Source organism: Corvus moneduloides, chromosome 2 (genome assembly GCF_009650955.1).
Source record: "Corvus moneduloides isolate bCorMon1 chromosome 2, bCorMon1.pri, whole genome shotgun sequence".
Lineage (NCBI taxonomy): Eukaryota > Metazoa > Chordata > Aves > Passeriformes > Corvidae > Corvus > Corvus moneduloides.
The window spans coordinates 11,009,427-11,032,141 of NC_045477.1; the positions used below are offsets into that span (position 1 = coordinate 11,009,427).

Here is a 22,715-nt window from a genome sequence, read left to right on the forward strand (position 1 = left end):
GCCAGGACAATTAGCCCCCTGATCATTTATACCTTTGAAAAGCCATGTAAGCAAGCAAAAGGTATTTTCACTACTGAACAAAATCAGTACGTTTTTTCTTTCCGTTTACTACAATTCTGGTATTTGATCCAACTCAAGAAGAAAAACATTTACAGAAGATCTCTCTCTTAGCACTTTGAAGGAAGAATGAACACTATTAGCAGCTAAACATAAGCCATAAAACCCACCCAGACACCTAATAAAGTAAGAAGACGGTTCTTGCTGTACACATCACTTTCCTTGGGAACTTCACTTACTGAAGCCTACTATAAAACAGACCTAATACCCAAAATTAGCCAACTGAGAATTACTTTTTCCCAAAGCAATAAATTGGTTTTTTACTCAAAAGCAGAGAAAGAGTTGTTCATGGTTTGAACCTCAACTCTTTAATATTTTCCTGTTTGCTTGGTGGGTTTTTGTTGTTGTTTTTTTTTTTTTTTATTCTTGCTTTCTGTTTGATAGCAAAGGTTGCAGATTCAGATCCATCGATGTGTTGATATTAGTAAGAATTTCTAGCTGATCCAAAACAATATTTCTCAATAATGACAACACAAACAAAAAACATGCTCTACCTAACTGACTTGTTTCCAAAATATTGGCATCTAAAAGCATGGTTTAAAAAAGATGAAATTAAATACTTTTACCTGCCATCAAAAGCAGTTTAGCCATCTGAAGAGAGGAAAAGTAGTCCAAACCCCATCAACACCACCCTAGGTGGTATGTTTGTACACTGCCTGCAAATACACAGCATGGAGTAAGATTCTTTAGGCAATCCAGGATTATTCACTTGTTACATATAAAAATCCTCTCCTCCTTGTAATAGAGCATTGCTAAAAATATTGTTCGCTGCAAATACCAAACACTTATAATAATATGCCGTACTGAGTAAGCAATCTCATCACAGCAAAAGCAATGATAATAATATATTTACTCTTTCAGAGGTATCATCTTAAGTCATCTAGAAAACTTCATCTTCAAGATCTATGTTGTTATCAGTATACAACAAAGACAAAAAAACCCTAAAAATGCAGAGCATTGCAGCAAACAGGTGGAAGGTGCATTTGACAGAAGAAATATTGGCTGTTCCTGTGCCTGGAAATGCATTCAATAATCTTGCTTGATGATTAATACATCCCATGTGTGAAAGCCTGCATAAAAGACCAAGCAACAGCTGTAATTTACTGAAGGAGGTAGGACAGCTCAACAGTAGAAGTCATCCAAGTTGTAAAATGACAGTGTATTAGTAGTTGCCATCCATTTAATTACAGTTTAAACTTTCCAATATGACATAGTAATAAATTGAAAAATGCTGCATTACTGGCTATTTTTTTCTTTTAGACAGATGTTGTACATGGTATATTGTGGACCTTTTCCATCTCTTCCTTTCTGGCTGGTTATTGCCTGGCTAACAGGATGTTTCATTTTAATGAAAAATACATTCCTGCATTAAGATAAGGTCATCAGTTCTTAAGTTAAATGCAATTTCTGTAATAAAACTAATTGCATAACCTACATAAAAATTTTTTATGTGGGTTAAACACTCTTAATTACTACCTAAATTTTGTTCAACTCAACATTTAAATGGAGTATTCACCTATAAAAAGAATGCATACACTGTGAAATGCCTCTACAGTTCTTTACAGCATGCCTTCTGTATGTTCTACTGTAATACATAATGTTGTCAGCACTGTTAAATTCAACTCTTGAGCAAGGCTGAGGGGAAAGAGGCAGAGAAAAAAAAAAAACCTACACCAGTCTATGAAGTGCAAAAACTGGCTTTGAAGCTGCACCCGATTGCTCAGTGCCATGTCCAGTTGGCTTTGAGGTATTTTTAAGGATGGAAACCTCACAATCTGTCCAAGTATGCTCAAATACAACTTTATAGAGTAGAGAATCATAGAATATCCTGAGTTGGATGGGAACCACCAAAGGATCACCAAAGTCCAACTCCTGGCCCAGCTCAGGACCCAGAATCACCATGTGTGGTTATTTGTAAACCCTGTTCTGTCCCACATAAATAATTATTTAATATAATGTCATGGATTAGCAAAACATAGTCCCAGAAGTGATGTTCTTGCAAAGGAGTGCTTACAGCTCCTCCGTGACCTGACAGAACCTATCAGTGGCCAGTTTGAATATGGACAATTCTTTAAGCCAATTAAAATTGTGACTGCCTCTGTGATCCACATTTAAGAACAGACACACCCCGGGCAGAGCCCTCTCTTGTTTCCGGCGCTGGGACAGGTGGCTGCGGGCCCCGTGTGGGGGCCAGCGGGCCCAGCCCAGGCCCTGCTCAGGCCAGGCCGGGCCGGGCCACGGCCATCCTGGAGCTGATGGGCCCTGTTCCACCTGCAGAACCCCCCCACAGCCCTGCTGTGGGCAGCCAGAGCAGCTTGGCTCCCCCCTCTCCAGTGCAGCCAAGATTCAGCTAAAGCTGCACCTCGGTCCAGCAAAAGATCATCTGACCAACAGCGATAAGTGACATTCCAGCTGCAAGGCCTGGGTGAGATTAACCCTTTTAGTGCTATGAAGAGCTGAAAACCTGAGGGAAGAGAAAGAGGAGATGCTTAAAGCTGAAATTCTGTTGTAAAGCTATGATATATCAGAGTACCCGTTGTAATTTCATGAAGGCATGGGGGGTGGAGCGTTCAACTTGTACTTGTGAGCAAAAGCACCTGTGCTGAGATAGGCAGATGCTGACGCAGCTGTAATTTCACGAGAAGTTTGAACAGGGAGAGATGGAAGCGATGAGGACTCTTGCTCCAAATGGAAGACCTCAGTTCCTAGAGATGCTCCCAGAGATAGTCCTAGAGATGAAGATGAGGAGGACCCTTTGCTCCCCAGGAAGGAGAAGGGCCTCTGTTCTTAGAGATGAAATGCTCCCAGAGATGGGTGAAGAGAACTTTTGTTTCTGAACGGCTCAACCTTAAAATTGTACCCCAGTAATTCAAGAGTGGACCCTCGAAAGCAGTTGTGGGAAAAGCTGCAAGTCGTGGGAAGGGACTCACATGCGAGCAGAGAACCAACCTGGGCAGCTGGCTCGTTGTGATAATTTCTCCATAGCATGGGCAAGAGAGACTCCTCTTCCTAAATGGACGGAACAAGGTTATTATGGAAGTGGTAAACAGACTGAACATCTCAAGGGTTGTTTTTTTACATTGTCAGTGGGAGAAGGGAGAAAGGTGGGGGGGGGAGGGGGGAGGGGGGAGGAGAAGTGCTCTGAAGGCATGGTATAATTTTTTTTTCTTCTTTTAGGTCTGTTAATAAACTTCTTTATATTCTCTCAAGTTTGGTGCCTACTTTGCATCTCTCCTAATTCTTATCTCACAGAAGGTAAATAGTAATGAGTATTTTGGACCAAACCACAACACTAAATTGGTGCTTCTGCCCGGTTACAAACCGAACCCGCTACATATAAATATCAAACTGTCGCTACAACAGGAGCTAGAGCTCAGACAGAAGCAATCTTTGCTTATAAAAAATTGGTATTTTCCCAGTAATGTTTGTACACGTAGCACAAAGATGAACAGCTCTCACATGAAAGACAACATCAGAAGGATTTTATCCCACTAGGTACAAAGTTCTTCTGATATGTGAAACAGCACTAATAAATTCTCCATCCATTCAAAAGCAGAGATGTAACCCTGGGTCATCCCTGCCTTGGATTACTTAAATGGCTGTTACTTGAAACAACAGTCCCTTTTTAAAGTACTTACAACATGAATTTGTATAGGGTAAAAGATTTTTTTTTTTTCCTCCGTGAGAAGGAAAGGTTCTTCAAGAGAACTGAGTTTCAATCAGGATTAAAATTATTTATTTTTTTAAATTCAGCTCCTGAACCTCCAAAACCATAACCAGGTATTAATTCACTTCTAAGTCAGATGATACTGAACTCTGTAATGATAGGTCCTGGGACATGAAAAGTAGATTTATGGGTTAATTTAACATGCATGCTTTTTCTAGGATATTTTTAGTTTTATGCATATGCTCAAGGCATACTATTCAACCAATTGATTTATGAAAATAATATTCCTATACTAACTTAAATGTGTTTCCATACTTCAGAATCATGTTAAATTTGACATTTTACATTCTCTTCATTTCAACTGAACAAGATTTTGTCAACAGAAAAAATCACCTTACATAGAAAAAGTAAAATTTTCAGTGTGTTTTCATTAAAAGAAGATTTGGTAATACTTTCCTTTTATACCATCAAACTTAATAAATTGGTAGCTTAACTAAGTGAATGGATAATATTCTATGGCAGAGAACTGGATACAAGCTTCTTTACAGTATTCCTCACTGTACTTTCTAAGTGTATTCTAGGTATTAAAAAAAAGAAACAGCCTGCCCCAACTCAAAGATAGTGGGGAACATGACTCCCTAATCCTACTCAGTCTGTAGTGAAAACCCCATTCCAGGAAATACACCTGGCAATATCCCAAAACCAGCAGTAAACTCGTGTTTATTAGGTTCTTTCCTTTTCATGCATTTTTCAATAAATCAAGCCCATGGTTCCTTTCCTCTGACTTCAAGGCATTTTCAAGTTTTTATATTTTTGTTATACCTAGAAAATAATTTCTTAAATGTAAAACTAGTAAATTTTCCTCACAGTCTCAAATTTTGGATTACCTTTGACACATGGAATGCAAATTTGCATTCTATTGTCTTGAAAACAGGTTTCGAATGGGGTTTTTTTGGTTTTTTTTTTTTTTACAGAATCATCTTTATGGAGCACCTTCTTCCTTTGGTTGGCTTCTCTCAATCATTTTAATCAAATCAAAGTCAAATACACAAGTTTGAGGTAATGGTTTTGAAATTTTAGCTAAATTATTAAGTTGGAAACTAATGAACTAGAAGTTTATAACAGCAGACAGCACTGCAATTATCAGCTATTTCAAAAATATTAGTCCTACGTAATCTCATTAAATTGTTAAAACTCAACAAGTGTTTTAAAAATTGCTTATAAATATCATATTTAATAACAAGTTTAAAGAGATAGCTATTCATTCAAAGGCTTTAAAAAACTGCACCCACATCCTTTTGGCTACAATATATTCTCATTCCCTTATCAAATTATTGTCATTTGGCTACTTTGTTTTGGTCCCTTGCCCAGAATAATCTATCCATCAAATGAAATTTCACGGGTGCAATATTTACAATGAAAAACATATTTTAGGCATTTCTAATCATATACAAGCCTTCTCTCCAAGAAGTTTTTTATTAAATTAAGCATATTTTGAATCCCCACATATTTTGCTAAACTTTGATTTTTTTGACCACATATTGGGACCAATTTCTCTCTTCCTCTCACGGCTCTTTTTTATTGGGGCCATTGACACCTCTTTCCCGAGCAGAAACATTTCAAGGCATTGCAACTCAGCTTCACAGGGGAGGACAACATAATCAATATGAATGAAGTTATATTTAAAGCACAAATATCCTTGGTTTCACATATATTCCTGTGGAAATTACACCCTCTGAAGATCTGCAAAATTTCCAAGAACCTGTGCCCAACACTCACCCCTTCAAGCTTGCCAGGCTTTCTTAAATTCCCCTTCACTTGTGGGGCGCTTTGTTTCCACTCACTTCAAATATAAATATGTACTGAGGAGCTGATAACAGCTCATTTGTTTTACTTCTGCAGGACAGAATTGGTTTTCCAGGGTAACAAAGAAATCCAAGCAGTTTCGCTAATGTGCATTAAAATGCAGTAAAAAGAGTGAATTTAGATGCAAAAAGAGTTGCAAAACAAACAGAAGGAAAAATGTAAAATATATAAAAATGACCAAGTGGCTCCTCAAGTGAGGATCCCACCAAATGCCAGAGTGACCTGATTTCCCCTTTATCTAGGGAAATCTGCTTCAGGTGTCAGATCAACCACACTACAGAAAGGTGAAAAAACCAGAAATCCTGTGAGAAGATCCTTTTTCGTCACTGCCACGAATTACAAGAGTATCCGTTTGCTTGGGCAGCCACTGCACAGCTAGGGGGAATATTTCCAGATGTCCTGCCCAGAGCTGGAGGGCTCGGAGCCACAGAAGCTCATGGCACACACTGTGCTTCCTGCAGGCACAAACACTCCAGGAGAACAGCTCCTGATGAGAAATTCCAGCCAGTGCTATCCTGCAGCTTATCTCACCAAGCTGACAGACCTTGCATAAATTGATATATTAGTTCTTAAAGAAGGTAATAGTTTTCTCTAGAGATATGACAAATTGTTCTCTTCTTTAACTTCCCATATATTTATGAGCATATTTGTTCAGGACAGGACTACAAATCTAAGTTTACAAGAGACTGTTTTAATTTCCCCAGTCTCCAAAGAGCAGCAAAGCTGGAAAACCTGATCACTCTGTCTTTGATCTTCTTTACTTGTAGACAAGCTGTAAGAGATTAAGCTCTTTTCCCATTACTTAATCATTTAAAGTGATACTCTACGATTCCCAAGGGTAAATGAATTAGGCTGCTGATCAGTTTAGGAACTTTAAAAAAAAAAAAGATTGGAAGATTTATAGAATACAGTTAGCTTATGCAGTTCAGATTAGACTTTCAGAAATCCTTTGATAATTTAGGGGGATAACTTCTATTTAAACCAACATCTAGAGGGAATTAAAATGGCTACTTTTTAATATCATGTAAATAGCTTATTTTTATGATTAATCTTTCTCCCTGTGTTTCATATTATGGATGTACTTACGTTTTTAAGGCTACATGAAAATGTATGTAGAATCTGGAAAGGGAAGAGTCAGTCCTAAATTAAAATCCTTGATTACTGCTGTGCTGTAAAGCAACAGTTTAAGGTTTGCAAGAGTTGCACCACTTCCCTACATGCTCCACATCCACTGTACCCCAGATCCAACTATAGGAAGCCCTAGGAAATAATTGAATTCTTAAGGAAACTACCTGAACAGTTCCCAAGCTGTATATACATTTTTCAATTTAACTGCATTTATATCCTTCCAAAACCATTAAATTGTCCCCAAGGGAGCCACAGGTAGGCAAAGGAAACTTTCCAAAGGAAGGAGAGGTTTTTTTTTTTTTTTTTCCCCAATACCAGACACTGTGACAACCATACAATATATGATAGTAAATATGTGGGATTACTGCCAGACTCATTCAAGACACTCTGATGTCTTCATCTAGTCAAATATGTTCTCCAAATAAAATTCTATTATGCAGAGCAAAATGAATGCTATATTATGGATTTTGGCATGAAACCACAGTGATTTTTAACTCAGTTGTCTTCCATGAATCAGGATATTAATTGGCATATAAATTGTACAGATGTACATTCTGCATTAAGTGACCTTTTCCTTTCAGGGTCTTACAAAATCATTTATCTCTAAAATGACCACTATGAAAAAAAACCCAACCTCACAATCAGTACTGCTTTGATTACAAATATCTGTACCACTTACTCTTCTTAAAAATGTAAAGTATTCAAGCATTTCCAATGGCTTTTCAAATAGACATTAATTTACTGCAAGAGAAACACACTTCCTTTTTACAATTCTGATTACACCCTTAAAAGATCCTCCTTGAAAGGTATAAGCAGATAATTACTAAAATGTGCACCTATAAATTCCAGGTTTAGTGCTTGCAACAGAAGCTGACATAGTTATTCCTTTTTCTGGCTCCCTTGGGAGAACAAACTCATTTGGAATCCACTGCCTTCATCCTTTGTAAATTTAGCAATCAAATTTTTAGATTTCACTAATGATTTTTAGTATTTCTTTATCTGAACTTGAAATTTAGCCATACCTAGAAAAACTCTTCAGAACAATCCAAGACACTTTAAGCCCTATCATTATTATTATTATTCGTTTGCGTGTCATTATTTCCAATGGCACAGAAATATTCTCAAAATATAAAGCCATACCTAAAACATGTATATCTCCTGCAGCATTGAATGTCTGTCTCAATGAAGGCTTTGGTGAGGGACAAAAGTGTACTCTTTATGGTAAATTTTAGAACCAAGAGTTCCTATGTTTCTAATAAATTAGTGCTACCACGTCTCATTTATCCCTACGTTAGGAAAAATGTGTGGAAATGACAACTGCATCAGAAGGGAGTCACCAAGTCATTATTCATTTGCTCTTCAAAACGGAGCAAGAGGAAAACAAAACTATGCCAATTTAAGGTAAATAAAACACACTAACAGTGAGCAACCTTACCTTTAAAGAACAGATGTGTAACATTTAAAAAATGGAGAAACATGATACAGTCTCTCACAGTAACAGCTATGTAGTGTAAACTTCCAAAGCCCAAGCAAACCTTTAGCTCTGCTCCTATTTCTAAAACAATTGAGCAGTCCTTGTGCCAGATATTTCTATGAAAGTACCACAAACATTTACCTGTCCTATTTTACTGATTAAAAAAAAAATAACCTATTTCAAAACACAATACTCAGTTCTTAAGGAAAGATCATCAACATCTTTCAAATGTCAGCTAGAGTTGAGGGCTTGTTTTCTCTGCCGATTCTCTGACAAATCCATTGGAAGCCACTCTCCATATTCAGAAGTTATGCCAACTCCTCTTCCCTGCTTCCAAAGCATCAGTGAGGGAAAGATGGAGAGCACTGGTGGAAAAAAGCTCAGCCCAAGAGCTAGGGCTCTGGGTCAGCACCTGGATACAGCAGCCCAGAGAAAGCAGCACTTAAAAGCAAGTATGTGAATTCACACACCTGAAGTCCTTCTACTCATCCAAAATCAGATTTAAAATTGCTATGCCCTTTTAATTACCTAATTTTCCTCAAAAAATCTAAGACTGACATGTGATATAGTGATGATGGAGAGAGCACTTGTGGTTGTCTGAGATAATTTTTGAGATTGTTGGGGGTGGGGACAGTTTGTAAGGAAATTAAACATCCTGGAAACTTAAAAGGAGTCATCAGAAACACACACACATTCATTCACAAGGTGTTTGCAGCAATAAAAAAAGTCACAGAACAAGTAAAATTGGAAGAGACCATTAGCCTTCCCATCAAACTTTCATGGAAACTGCCAACTATCTACCAAGATGACAGAGTAATGCTGGAGGAAAAAAAGGCAGGGTAGTGGAGGTAAGGGAAAATAAGATGCTTCCAAGATGAACAAAGTGAAACAAACAAAAAGACATTTTTTCTGGAAAATCCCTATCACTTTTAATAGCGATTTCAATAGTTTTCAGAAAGAGACAGTTAGACCTCATCTCCCTCCTGCCTGGACTATGCTTCCAGGCTGAGATAATTTCCCATTATGTCTGTTCAAATATCACAAAGCAGCACTTTACAAAAGCCACTTGCCTGTACCCAGTGATAACAGAGTACTTGCCACACCTACAAGAACAGTGTGAAGGAAAAAAGCAGCACACATTCCAGAAGCAGAGATACTTTCAAGTAGAACTGAACTGCAATAACATGTTTCTCCTTCAGTTCCATACACAAGAGAGCAAATGTTTCATTTTGACAACACCAGAAGTTTGACTTATCTGAAAACGTTGAAGATGTACACTGATAGGAATATATTATATTCAATTACGAAAGGAGAAGATTTTTTTGATTTTTATACCCAGGCTGCCACAGAAATCACAATTTTTATTCTGGCCACTTAAGTGTCTCTCCTTAAGAAAGACCAAAATTGGAGTGTCTCTCTGTATTTTTTGTTATAAAACAAGAACACTATTTATTATGCTCAGATGACATCCTGTATGCACTCACAAAAATCAATCTTAATATAATTCTTATGTTCCTTAAAAATCTACTTCTGTGTCTGAGAAACCTTAATTTGATAAGATTTCTGATGGACTGAGTCAAATAGATATTACTGTTTAATTATTTCTTTGTACTCTCTCATCTCTCTGCATCCTTTCCCCTCTTCTCACCACATACTTAGACAATGCAGGTCAAGGATCTGTATCAGAGGTGTCTGGAGTACTTCTGCATGTAGACAATTCTCACCACACTGGTGTCCCTTCTCCCTGATTTGGATTATTTGGTTTACAGGAGTTCATAAAAGCAGTAACTGCAGTTTTAGAATTAACCACAGCATCACTCTAGAATGAATCAATATCTGGAGTGGAGGAGGCCGGACATACACAGAGCATATTTTAAATTAAAAAAAAAATCATAACCTGGAGGATCAAATAACTAGTGACTGCTTTTGTCATTAATTTAAGCTTTTTATTTCCCCTTCCTTTACTACATTGTCTTGCTACTTAACAGCTATTGGTGTGTAATTACAGGCACAGAGGAATACCTGTATTTCACGCATCCCAGCTCTCCTTGGGGCTTCACAGAGATCTTGAATTAGCAACTGGTTCCTTCAAAAGGTAGTTGAGACAAAAAAAAAGTGGTTTTTACAAATTGCTCTGCTCTCTGTTCATGTGCTCTCCTTGCTGCTCTTTCACTTCTAGGAACAGTCTCACTACTGTTTAAGCAAATTAAAAGAACATCAGCATCAGACAGGACCCAGTTCAGCTAAGGGCCTCAAGTGATCCTTTATTCTCTGCTCCGGCATTCAGTCTATTCCACAAGAAGACAAGGCATTGCTGAAACACTATTTAAAAAGTTAAGTCAGCAGCTACCAGATAATAGCTTGAGAGATTTTTGATCAAGACCCAAACCAATAAGTCTACCATGAAATATTTCATGCTAATAAGCTTCCCTTTTATTTTCAGAGGAGATTTTATTATGCTTGGATCTAGAATGTTAAGACAATACAATTTTACCACTTTCTAAAATGTAAATGATTTATTGTTCTGTCACATTATTTTTTGGATAATATGATAAATTCAATACAATCCATTCCAGTATTCTATAAATATTGCAACAAATTATTAAAGCAATAAAACCTTGTGGCAGAAGTTTAATGAGATCATGTCACATTTGTGTTAAAGCCAAGTGATAAATTGCAGCATCTGCAGTGGATGTCACCACCTTAAAAGGGAAAGTCTGCACATTCTCCCAGCACAAGGCAAAGTTTAAATTTTTACTTGGAGCAACAAGACAAAAATTGCAACAAAATATTAAACATGTATTTCTAGTCACACACTACTCTTCCTTCTAGCGTTGTGTACCAATCCTGTCTGGATGCCATTTAGTATGAAATTCAAATATATGAATATTTGGTAGTATAGAGTAGGGTATATTTACCCTACCAAGATTTATTTACAGATTTATTAGGTGACTTCTTAGTTTAACAGGCTTCAAATTACTGATTATATTTAGCCATTTTTGTGGGCAAATTTTTTTTAATATTGTTCCTGAATTTTCTTCTGCCAGATAAAGCTAATGCAGCCTACTGAAAAGTTAATCGCTTATCCCATTATCATACAAGTCAAAACAAAAAAAAAAATACATATTTCACTGGGGGGGGAAAAAGCCATGGAAAGTACATAGAAAAAATGCCGCACTATTTATTTACAAGTTTGGAAAGGAATTTATATTTTTATGCATTACATTAAATAACAGTTGGTGGAACTGTTTAAGGGGCTGGTTACTTTTTTGTGTAGATGTGTTCAGATGCAAACACACACTTGCTTCAGATGTGCTTAACAATAAGTTGATATCAATTCTTACATGCACCTGGTATTTCTTCCCCTCTTGTTCAGTTTTGTATGAACAATGAAGGTAGATTGTGTCTCAGTTTTACTGAAACACTTTAATAAATGAAAGAAGATGATTTATTATGTCTTAAGATTATTCAGGGTGAATACTAAATCTTTTACTATTAAATGTTTTCCTAATTGTCTCCTGGAGGAGTTCAAAGTTCCAGTGAGTCATTCAGAATCTCTTCCTACTTATTAAGAATCAAGTCCAGTAAAGGAGCCAGAGTGAACCACATGAATTAGAGACCCAATTCCCCACTGAGAAAACTCCTTTTGAAAAACAGGTTACACTCCATTCATTGGCTAATCAGCAAGGCCTAAATCACCTAATCGCACTTCTTCACTTCATTGGATTGTAACAATAGAAAACTATCATACCTCTGTAAAGTGATTTCCAGAATGGAGTTTAGTGCATGCATTTATAAGCACATTACAATACTCAAGCAGGTGTTAATTGTACATACCTCAAGAAACAAGCTCTTTGAAGTCTCAAGGACTTTAAAAAACTAGCATTCAGGAAAAAAAACAACAAACCAGTTGTGAAATGGCAGTAAACAAGAAATTATGCATTTAAAATTATATTTTATGTATTGATCATACTAAAAAGAAAATATTAAAGTGCTTTCTTTTTAATATGCAACTGAGAATTCTAAAAATCAATTTATTTGCTGCCTGTGTTAATTGTACTAAAACTAAACTTCCAGATGAGTATTAATACTAGCAGCAGGCTGGCTCTTTGACCTAATCTTTTATCCAGGTAACACTGCAGCATATTTTTGTGCACCACACCAACTACCAGCCAGTTCTGTCCTCAGTGCTTTCAACAGAGCAGTAACTTCTATTCAGCAGTAAAACATCACCATCCATCACAAAAATTTTTGGATGGGAGAAAATACCAACAATATTTCAACCTGAACCAAGTTTCTCTTCCTACATCCCTCAGCAAAGCCAGAAATTGCGAGCATGAGGTCCTAAGCTGTGGAAGTTGATACAAAACCTGAAGTTTGGGGCATGTCCTCAGATACACCTGCTCGTACTTGCCCTCTCCCTAAAATCCACACAACCCAACCCTCACCAGTGTATCTGTAGCTCATGCTCTGGAGTTTCATTTTTTAATGTTGCCACCCTGTGGTCATTCATAGCGAAGACAAAATAGTTCTCCACGAAAAATGTGGAAAAATATGTTACAATTTCAAAGAGCAACACTTCATAGTTTAACAAGTTGAAAAATAAAGGTCTATCAGAACGTTACGTGAACTAATCCATAATATAAGAACAGTAATTTATCTTCTGAGTTCTGTAGAAATCTTATACTATGACTCCAGTCAAGCCAGAGCCTTCTGTTTGCTCATCTCAGATACAGCAGCATCTGAGCATGCAGCACAAGTTATTCACAGAAACACTACCTCCAACATGGAGTTCATTACTTTACTTGTGTCAGTTTTGTCATCAACTTTATCAACAAGTATAAATGAAGTAATAAAACTTTCACTTAACTTGCCATCTCCCAAGAAAACCAAATCTATATCGATCCTTTGATTTCTTTCACACTAAAATTCCTTACTACACAATTTCAGCCATGAGCTCTTTATGGTCATGCTTCTTTCCCTTTCTGTATGCAAAGGGAATTGATATTGTCTCCTGTTCTAATAATTCAAAAATATATCAAAAAGAAATAATTTCATTTCTAACCACTCTAGGTATCACCCTAATTTTACAGCTTTTTGCAAAAACCTAGAGAGGGAGAAATAGTCATTTACGAGTTGTAGCTAGTAATTTTTTGGGCACGAAAAAGCCTACTCAATTGGCATTTATTTTTATAATTGGTCACATTAAGTTATTTACTGTTATTACAGACTATCTTGCTGTTGCAAGTTTTACTTTTCAGATACTTGTTGAGATTCCTGAGTACAACAAGATGGAGGGTAAAAACATCCCACAAAACCTGACGCCCAAAGCTCACTCCAATAGCAGTGTACACACCCGGAATCAGCTAAACCAGCAACATCCCGTCTACCTTCCTCCTGATCTCCCTAAAAGGTCCAATGCAGGAAGCTGATTTCAATAGTTTTATTTTTCTCTTTTGTATTTTTGAAGCCTTCAAGTGTAGTCGTTAGGAAAATGAGCTCCCTGACAGCTAGTACACTCCTCCTAAGCATGGGAGCAGAAACAGCCCTAAAACACCCACTATGGTCCCTTCCAACCTGACCCATTCTGGGATTCTGTTTTTCTCTGAAATTTGTAGCTGTATACCACCATGTCAGGACTAAGTCCTTTGGGGGGTTGTGAAAAGGAAAGCTGATACTCACATACTCCACACAAACAGATTTATTTCAGCCTGGCTCAACGTGGTAATTTTTAAAGTTCTCTGTCTACCCTGCTGAACTGAAGGGTGAATCTCTTACAGTCTTACACTCCATGAATATTCTCTGCTGGTTCCATTGTCACAAATTCTACAGAGTGAAGTGAATGATAGTCTGCCATATTTAATCTGTAAATCTCTATATAAGGATGTAGATCATTGAGTGAAAAGATCAAATGTCAGATACTTCCCTTTCTTCATTAACACAAAAAATACCTGATTCCATCTGCATAGCCAAACCAAATGAGCATCCTACATTTTTCAACATCAAGAGTTCACGTAATTTTAGGAAATTTGCATAGAAAGAAGAATGCAGTGAGCTTTTCACAAATCAGAAGGACTCTTAATATTACAAAAGCCATAGCAGATTTCTTTTTAGCTGAAATCAGGTTAATAACTGGCTCTCCTCTCATGCATTTTTATCAACTGTAAGTTTTTAAATATCTTCCTAATCCCCTAGTCATCATGAAGGTGCACTGACCCTCAGCTTTACCAAGCTGTAACTTCAATTACACTAGTCTGTGACAAAGTTAATTAGAATATACTTCCATAGCAGTAGAATATAAGTGGAAATGTAAATGAGAACACAGAAAAAGGAGTTAGAAAAAAGAGACAGCAAAAAGGACTTTAAGAATTAATCTGAAAACCACACAAAACAATCCATCATTGTTACAATATCAAATCCTTAACATTTCCATCACTTATTTCTGTAATGTCACCAGTAAACGGCCTCCTGGGTACTCAAACTCAGCCGTGTCTTGGAATGCAGCACATTGCATTCATATAAGCCACTCTTTATTTCTACCTATTTATCAGCCCTTCTCACTGATCTAAAATAGAAACCCTCATTCGAAACATTAACGAAGGATACCTATCATGTGTGGCTGATTAAGCTGATTGCTGAATCCAAATGAACAGCCAGCCAAGGCTCTGCTCCACCTAACTGGATGAATTGGATAGACTGGGAAAAAGGGGGTGCACAAGTAAAAGCTTTGGGGATTTGACTCAGGACTCAGATGGTCTAAATTCAGTTGTGTTGCCAGCAGATTACAGACAACAGAGCCTAGAAATAATGGTTAGTCACAGATTTAGCAAAAAATATTAGCTATTCCTGAAACACTATAGCTACAGACTTCTATGAAATATTATCTATGTTGCAGAAAATACCATGTAATTTACAGAACTCCAAAAGTGTGCTTTAATAGTAATTTCACAAATTTTGACAACAGGTAATTGCAGTCATTTTATGCCCCCTCTTCCCCCTTTTTTTCTGAAATTTTTTTTCTACTCTCATAACAGTACATTTGTCTCAGGGTAACACTACTTTCACAAAATAACACTGCATTCTATAAATTAACTTTTTTCATTGATTTATGTTTTTGCAACTGTATATATACAGTACACAGTAATATGACTGATATTCCTATCTGGAACCCAGCTATATTATTAGATGTACAACATGTTGATATCACAAACTTTGGAGCAAACAGGCAGCTAAAAGTAAAATGGAAGAAAAAAGGAGAAAAAAGTATCTGGTGGAATGAGCAGGCAATGAGACAAATGATAGAAGTTTAGTGTTCCCAGCAAAAATATTTTAAAATAATGCTATCAAATTGAATTGTTACTTCACCAAGGAGAGGAGAAAGGCAAAGGACACTTGGTGAACATTAGCAAAAAAGCTGGCTTTAGTGGTGGACGACAGTGATCTACAGTTCTGCATAATAGGCTCCTCGCTCTATAAATCTGCTCCACTCCACAGCACTTCCCCAAGTAGGTGATATATTTCTAAAAAGTTCCATCTAAATGTCACCCTGAAAGCTTGCCATGCTGAGGACCATTCTAAATGTCAGAACAGTCTCATGCGACCTATGACAGAACTTAGGATTAGTCTGTGCCACATCTTCTTAAAATGAATTTCTAAGACTAAGTTATGCCTTTGGAATTTGGATTCTGATCTGTGCTGTTACTCAGTCTCCTTGCCTTCAAAAGTACAGACTTTCAGTTTATCTCAGTTTTCAAGGCTCGATACATTCGGAAAAAGCAATGAGGAATGTCACTGTAGAACACATTCTTCTGACATCCTTTGAAAGAATTAATGTGAATCATGGCTGCACTTTGGATTTTAATCTTTGCACAAATACCAATTCTTTTACAGCATGCACAGAAAAGTAAATTCCATTAGCTCTACTGTACACAGAATTGAACATGAAGAGATACAAAAAGGATGGATCCCTACAGCTCTCATAACACAGAATCAGTCAGAATCTTTAAACACCTTTAAAGAAAAAAGTGAGTGGAATTCATTAGATATTTAAACTTGACCTAACCAAAATAAAGAGGCATTAAAATGAAGGCACAAGTATATAAAAGGGAAAAAAAGTTACAGAAAATAAGTATGAAATTAAAAACTTTCACAGTTCATAGTCACATGAAGGAGATTCATGCATTAATTTATAGGACACCACCACCTGATTTTCAATGGATTTATAAAATGATTCACATTATATTCACATTTTAGGACTCCATTATCATTTGCACCCATTTACTCTTTAGTGTCAACTCATTTTATGTTAGTAATTGGAAAACCAAAGCAGGGAGAACCATTGACAGAGGAATGATTCATGGTGCATGTATAGGATACAAACACTAAATGTTTTCTGTGGTTTGGTGCATTCAAATATATTTCTTGATTAATTCTGTGGATTTTAGTAAGATGTAAGCTTTGGCTGAAGCTTCACCTTGGAGAAAATTGATGCTCTTTTACAAAAATATTTTCACATAGCTTGTAAGACACTCACAGCAAAAGTACCATTACCCAGAATGACAATCGAAGTTTAAAAGAAAAAAAGTTTCATTAATGAAGCTGACAGATTTAAAAAGATGCCTTCTAAGCCACATTGCACAAACATTTATATAGACTACATGAATGTTTTATTACAGAATATACGACCAATTAATCCAAGAGTAAATCTTGCACACCTCAAGGAGCACAGTTGGAGACTGCAATAGGCAGCTTCAGCTGCAGCAGCATCTGGTTCACAGCTACCAAAGTACACGAATATAAAGCACTTGGTTTTCTGAAGTGCTGTTCTTTCCTTGGAAAAAGTTGTTCCAACTGGACAAAACTAATACAATAATCTACTCTGAGCTTAATTATTGTGCAAGATTTGCTAAATAAAATATCAAGCTCAGGCTTAAGTAGTACTTGAGGGAATCATAAGCCATGTGCTGGTCCTCTGGACCAAAATTAATTTCATCTTAAAGACTATATAGGTCATTGTCATAACAGTCTGGATGAGAAAATTAAATTAAGGGGGCAGTATTCATCTCATACTGCTAATAGTAGTCCTTACCACTTATTACTGCAATAAAAAGTAGCCCACAAACTAGAGAGGGTATATGAAAGAGGTTAATAGCACAATCATCTAAATGTACAGTTAGTACTCCGCCAAATTCACTGCATCAGATTTTATTTAGTGTTACTCTACTGCATCCTGCATTACCAAGTGTAAAATAAATTGCACTTTTATAGCACACTGTAACTACTTTATGACTTCTATTTATTAGAAATACTTTTACTGTTTTCAGATGAAACAAATACTCAAAAAATGCCTATGTGTCTTACTTTTGTTATCAAATACTTAACATATACTTTGAAAATCTTGAGAATTTGCTTTGCTTGTTCTGTTGCACACCTGCACTGGGTAAAAGTGTTAGGTAATTCCACAAATTTTACCTGGAAATTTCATTGTGTTACTACAGAAATGCTGCCTGTGGTGTTTCACAAAGCCTTCAAGATTTCATTTCCATACTAAACCATCGAGTAGCTGTTCCTTATACACTGTCACACAGTCAGCGTACCTGATGGATTAACAAGCTCCACCATCAGAACTCACATTAAACACATGAAGCTTTAAGAGAAGCTGAAAGCAGCATTCATGTTTATGCTGAAAAAACACCACACAGACAACTCAGTGGCTGGTCACAGCCTGCACAGATTCATAAGAGGAAAGTCCTTCTTAAAAAAAACCTAATTTCTTTTTATGACAAGGTAACCCACCCAGCTGATCAAGGGAAGACAGCTGATGTGATCTTTCTGGATTTCACTAAAGCTTTTGATACTGTCTCTCCCAGGATCCTTCTGAATGAAATGTCCATCCCCCAGCTGGATAAATACATCACGGGATGGGTGAGCAACTGGCTCACGGGTCGGGCACAAAGGGTTACAGTGACTGGGGTGACATCAGACTGGTGACCTGTCACTAGGGGGGTTCCACAGGGCTCCATCCTCGGCCCTGCGCTCTTCAACATCTTCATGAATGACCTGGACTCAGGACAGGAAAGGACACTAAGTTTGCCAAAGATACCAAATTGGGAGGAGCTGTTGACTCCCTCAACAAAGACAAGTTCTGGATTCTGCTCCTGGGATGGGACAAGCCTGGATTTGCATCCACACTGAGGAAGGAAAGGCTGGAAAGCCATGCTGTGGGGAAAGGGCCAATGGCAAGTGGAATCTGAGTTAGCAGTGCCCTGGCAGCTGTGTCTGGGGCCTTCTATCTACTGCTTTGATTTCTGGCAAATCTCAGCCATCACACTCCAGCAACCCTTTTCAGTAATGGGGTGGACCCATGCAGAAATAGAGGGAGGGCAGGTTGCAACAGAAGCAGCCAGCATCCCACTGATTCCTATGCTTTCCTCTCCTGGACCTCTTAAAGTCCCAATCTGCATTTCTTCTAGGATACTGTTGGCATAGGCACCTACACATTAACAAGGCTACAATCAAATGGGAGGGAGAATAAATCTTTGTGTCTTTGCTCTTATTAACAGTGTCACAAACTAATTCTAGAAGCACAGAACTACAGCCATGAAAAAGCGCATAGAAAGTGAGACGCTAAAAAAAATGCTCTCAAAAAAATTGACGTAAAGCTTGTACAGACTTTCACTGGGATTAGTTCATTTTCAGATATTACTTGACCCTCCTGATGCTCTCTGGGTGTTATGTGACAAGACACGCACAGAACTGCTCTAACCTGTCAAGTTTAAGTTGGGAAGATGTTACTGAAATGTCCCTGCTCATCAATCCATGGCATTCATCTACCTGGGGACCCAAAGTCTGAGAGTTACAGGTCACATTACTATACACAAGCACATGATCCATGCAATAGAAAGTGTCCAGCCAAACCTACCAATGTGCACACTGGAAAATAACCTACTCCCACCACCAAGAGAAAAAACTCTGAACAAGTGACAGATGACTGACAGTCCAGATCATGTACCATATATTTTATGCACCTTTTTTTTGTTGGATCAGCATGCAGCTTCCAAGTATTTGCAGGTAAAATCTTAAATACTTTTGAAAGCAAATAGCTAAAAGAAATAGGAATCCTTACAAGGTAAATTTTCAGTATCATATTGGATGTGTAACAGGAGCTGTATAACAACTGATCTAGGGTCACCCTAAACTGTCTTTTTTTTAGCACTGTAAAAACAGAACACAAACACACACACACCAGGTGACTGCACACTTCAGTTCAAAGCAGCAACTTCAACCTCACTGCCCCAACATAAGCCACACTGGTCAAGCTATGGGCTGTAGTCTGGTACTTTCCCCCCTACACCTCTCCCCAAGCTTCTCCTGTGAAAAACCTAGCTTGCTCTAGTGAGGAAGTAGCCTTTTTAAAACATACTGATTCACACCAAAAGGTTTTTCCTTACTAAACCACTGTATTTTCTATTGATCTTTAAGTTTCCAGCTGGTTCGGGGGCAGAGGGGTACATTTGAACTAGGTACTTTTGATTTGCAGGAAAATATTTGAATGCTAAATTAAGGATGGGCTTTGGAAGAGCTGGGAGGGTCTGGTTTTGTTGGGTTTTTACCCTGCAGGAGCTGCCAAGACTTGGAGAGACAGAAGACTCAGCTCAGGTCTATACTTCATCATCTGTTTTCAAATCCAAGGAACTCCAGTACTTAGGAGGAATATTTTTACTGGAGAACAAAGGAGAAAATCCATGCTGTTTTCAACCAAGGAAGCAGAAAATCCTCTTTAGCAGAGGCTGATGGCTGAAGAGTAGTAACTGCATTTTCTTGAGAGGTTAATACTGCCTGCTGGCCATATTCCTGACAAAGTAGCAACTCCAGCTTACTCAAGAAAAAAACCCAAACTGTGCCAAGATACCAATAATTGCAAAACGGAGATAACTAAAGTGAGGGGGAATGTTTTTCCAGCAGCAGTAATGGGAAGACCAGAGAGATGAAGCAAAGCCTGGGAGAGGGAGCTTACCGCTCATTTCCCTGCAGGACATGGCTGCTCCCATCCCTGGCTCCCTGGTGGGCAGGGCCAGCCTCAGTGGGCACCCCAGCACCCTCACACTGGGGCACCCCAGGCCCATCTCAGCCTGCTGAGCACCCCCATGGCACAGCAAGCTACCTTTGGAACCTGTCTGCACTCATGTGAAGCAGAGATGCTGTCACCACCACCATCACCTCTCCCTGCACTTCAGGATTTCCCAGGAGAGAAAAGCACCTTTTCTACCTGCATAAAAAGTAATTTCATCTCAAACTCTTCCTTTAAAAGTAAGTGTAATATTTAAAATCTGTCTTTTCTTTTCTCATCAATTTTTATATTCCCTTAACTTCTTTCTATATTCCTCCCAGGCTTTTCTTGAATCTTTTCATGACACAGTTTTTTCCCCTCTTATCAGCATCACATTTTTCACTTACTTGTTCATCCACCTTGGCCTTTTTTCACCTGCCTTTCTACCCATACTGTAGTTACAGCCCCTTGGCACACAGCACCAGTGAGCAGCCATTAACTCATCTTTCAGTGCTTTGTTTCCTTCTGTGTTCCTTCTCTATGTTATGTTTCCCCCTTTAATTTTACCCAGCTCTGCAAATATCCATTCAGCATTTCCTCTCAAACTTCATCTGTCTAGTTCTTTATATTACTAAATGAAAAGCAAAACAGGTTTTGGTTACCTCTCCTGTGCATTCCCTGTCCTACAAAACATTGGTGTGACATTTCACTGTGCTCACCAGTCAGCTCTGTGCTCACTGCCTGGGCAGGGTGCCTTCAGGAGCAAACTTCTCTCCACCATCCCTTGCAACACAAAGAAAATACTACACTGGCAAGTAAAAGCACAAGAAAGCAAAGAAAGGAAAATGTAGAACAGTAAATATAAAGAACAAAATGGAAGGGCAAGAAATACAGAGAGGTAACAGGCTCAGCAATATTATCCTACAAATAGGACACACTTCTACCTTAAAGCAAAAACAAACAAAACCCCCCACAAAACCCAAAAGAACCCACACCACCTCAACTATGTATGAAAAAGCAAAGCCTAAAGAAAATTCATTGTAGAAATTCATGATTCAAAAACATTTTCTATTTTAAAATTTGGTTATAACACCACTGAATATATGTCATGCCAAGCTACTACAGTACCTCATGCTAATGACAACTGGGTCTTTACACCTCATTCTATGTTATGGACTTCTTACACTCTGCCAGCTTTTCCCAAGGGACACCTCTGACCAACAAGGGGCTCTGGCCTCTCTGGGCACCAGCCTGGAGCATCACCACAGCTGTCACCTACCATAGCAGCTGTGCTGACCCCACCACCATGTGCAACTCCCCAGCAGCCAAAGAGTCAAAACCAATCAGCTCCGTCTCTCCTTTTAAGTGCTGTGAGAACTATATTTGTACACTTCTAAAGAGAGTCTTTTATACCAATTCATACATTGTCTGTGTGGGTAGAGCTTGGTCATATGCTCAGATACTAACCAAGCTTCCAGTGTCTAGCAGCTCATACTTGATTCCTATTGTTGAGGCAGGGAGGAGCAATGAAAAACTGAATATTCCATCAAATCAATTAGATAAGTACTCTGGTTTTGCTTCTCTCTACTTCTAATTATCCCAGTCTGCCAATGTCGCCAGTGTCAGCACAGTATCACATACGAGATCATGATAATTAGCAGCACAAACTTCTGATCTCTGATGTAGGAATTTCCACCAATTAACAAGTTAACAGTTAATTAGGCTTAAGCCAAAAAAAAAAAAAAATCTCATCATCTGGTGCTTGTGCAGTCTGAAATTCTCAATTACACTGTGGTAGCTCAGTTGCAAGGAGCAAGGCAGGTGAGGAGCTGTGAAGCCAGGCAGATTGGGAACTCCAGCATCTGGGAGATACTGTGAAACAAAAGGCAGGTGCTGGCATTACAGCTGATAATGCTACCACAGAACTAATTTTCCCTTTCCTTAAAGGAAAGCTCCATCCAGGATTAGCATCCAAGTCATATTCTGTGTTTTGTTATATTTATTAAATCAACATCCATCTAAAGGAACAAGCCATCTGAACCAGAAGTCATGTAAGACAACTCTTCACAACCAGAAGTTATCTAGCTGGAGATACCTCAAAACACCAAGTAACTGTAGTGACATGTTTAAGGTGATATGCATTTTTGCAGTAGAAGTCAGGGTAGGCTAAATGAACGCAAATGGCAAACATAAAAAGGCTAATTATCAGAAAAAATAAGATGCTTTTGGTTTTACTTATAACTTGAATAGTCACATTTATCAAATATTCAAAAAACAAGGGAATTTTTTTAGTTTGTGAAATCTATCCTCTTTAAAAAAAAAAAAAAAAAAAATCAATTACAAGACCACTTCTAAGGTGAGTGGAGAAAAACAGCTCCACTACCAGCTCACACCCAAGTCACAATAAAGGAGAC

At 37.9% G+C, this 22,715-nt stretch overlaps 1 protein-coding gene across 1 annotated transcript in view; it reads right to left on the reverse strand.

The window, feature by feature from the left end:
• Positions 1-22,715, reverse strand: part of ROBO2 (roundabout guidance receptor 2) — a 1,045,807-nt gene that overhangs the window by 977,256 nt on the left and 45,836 nt on the right. The window lies entirely within an intron of this gene.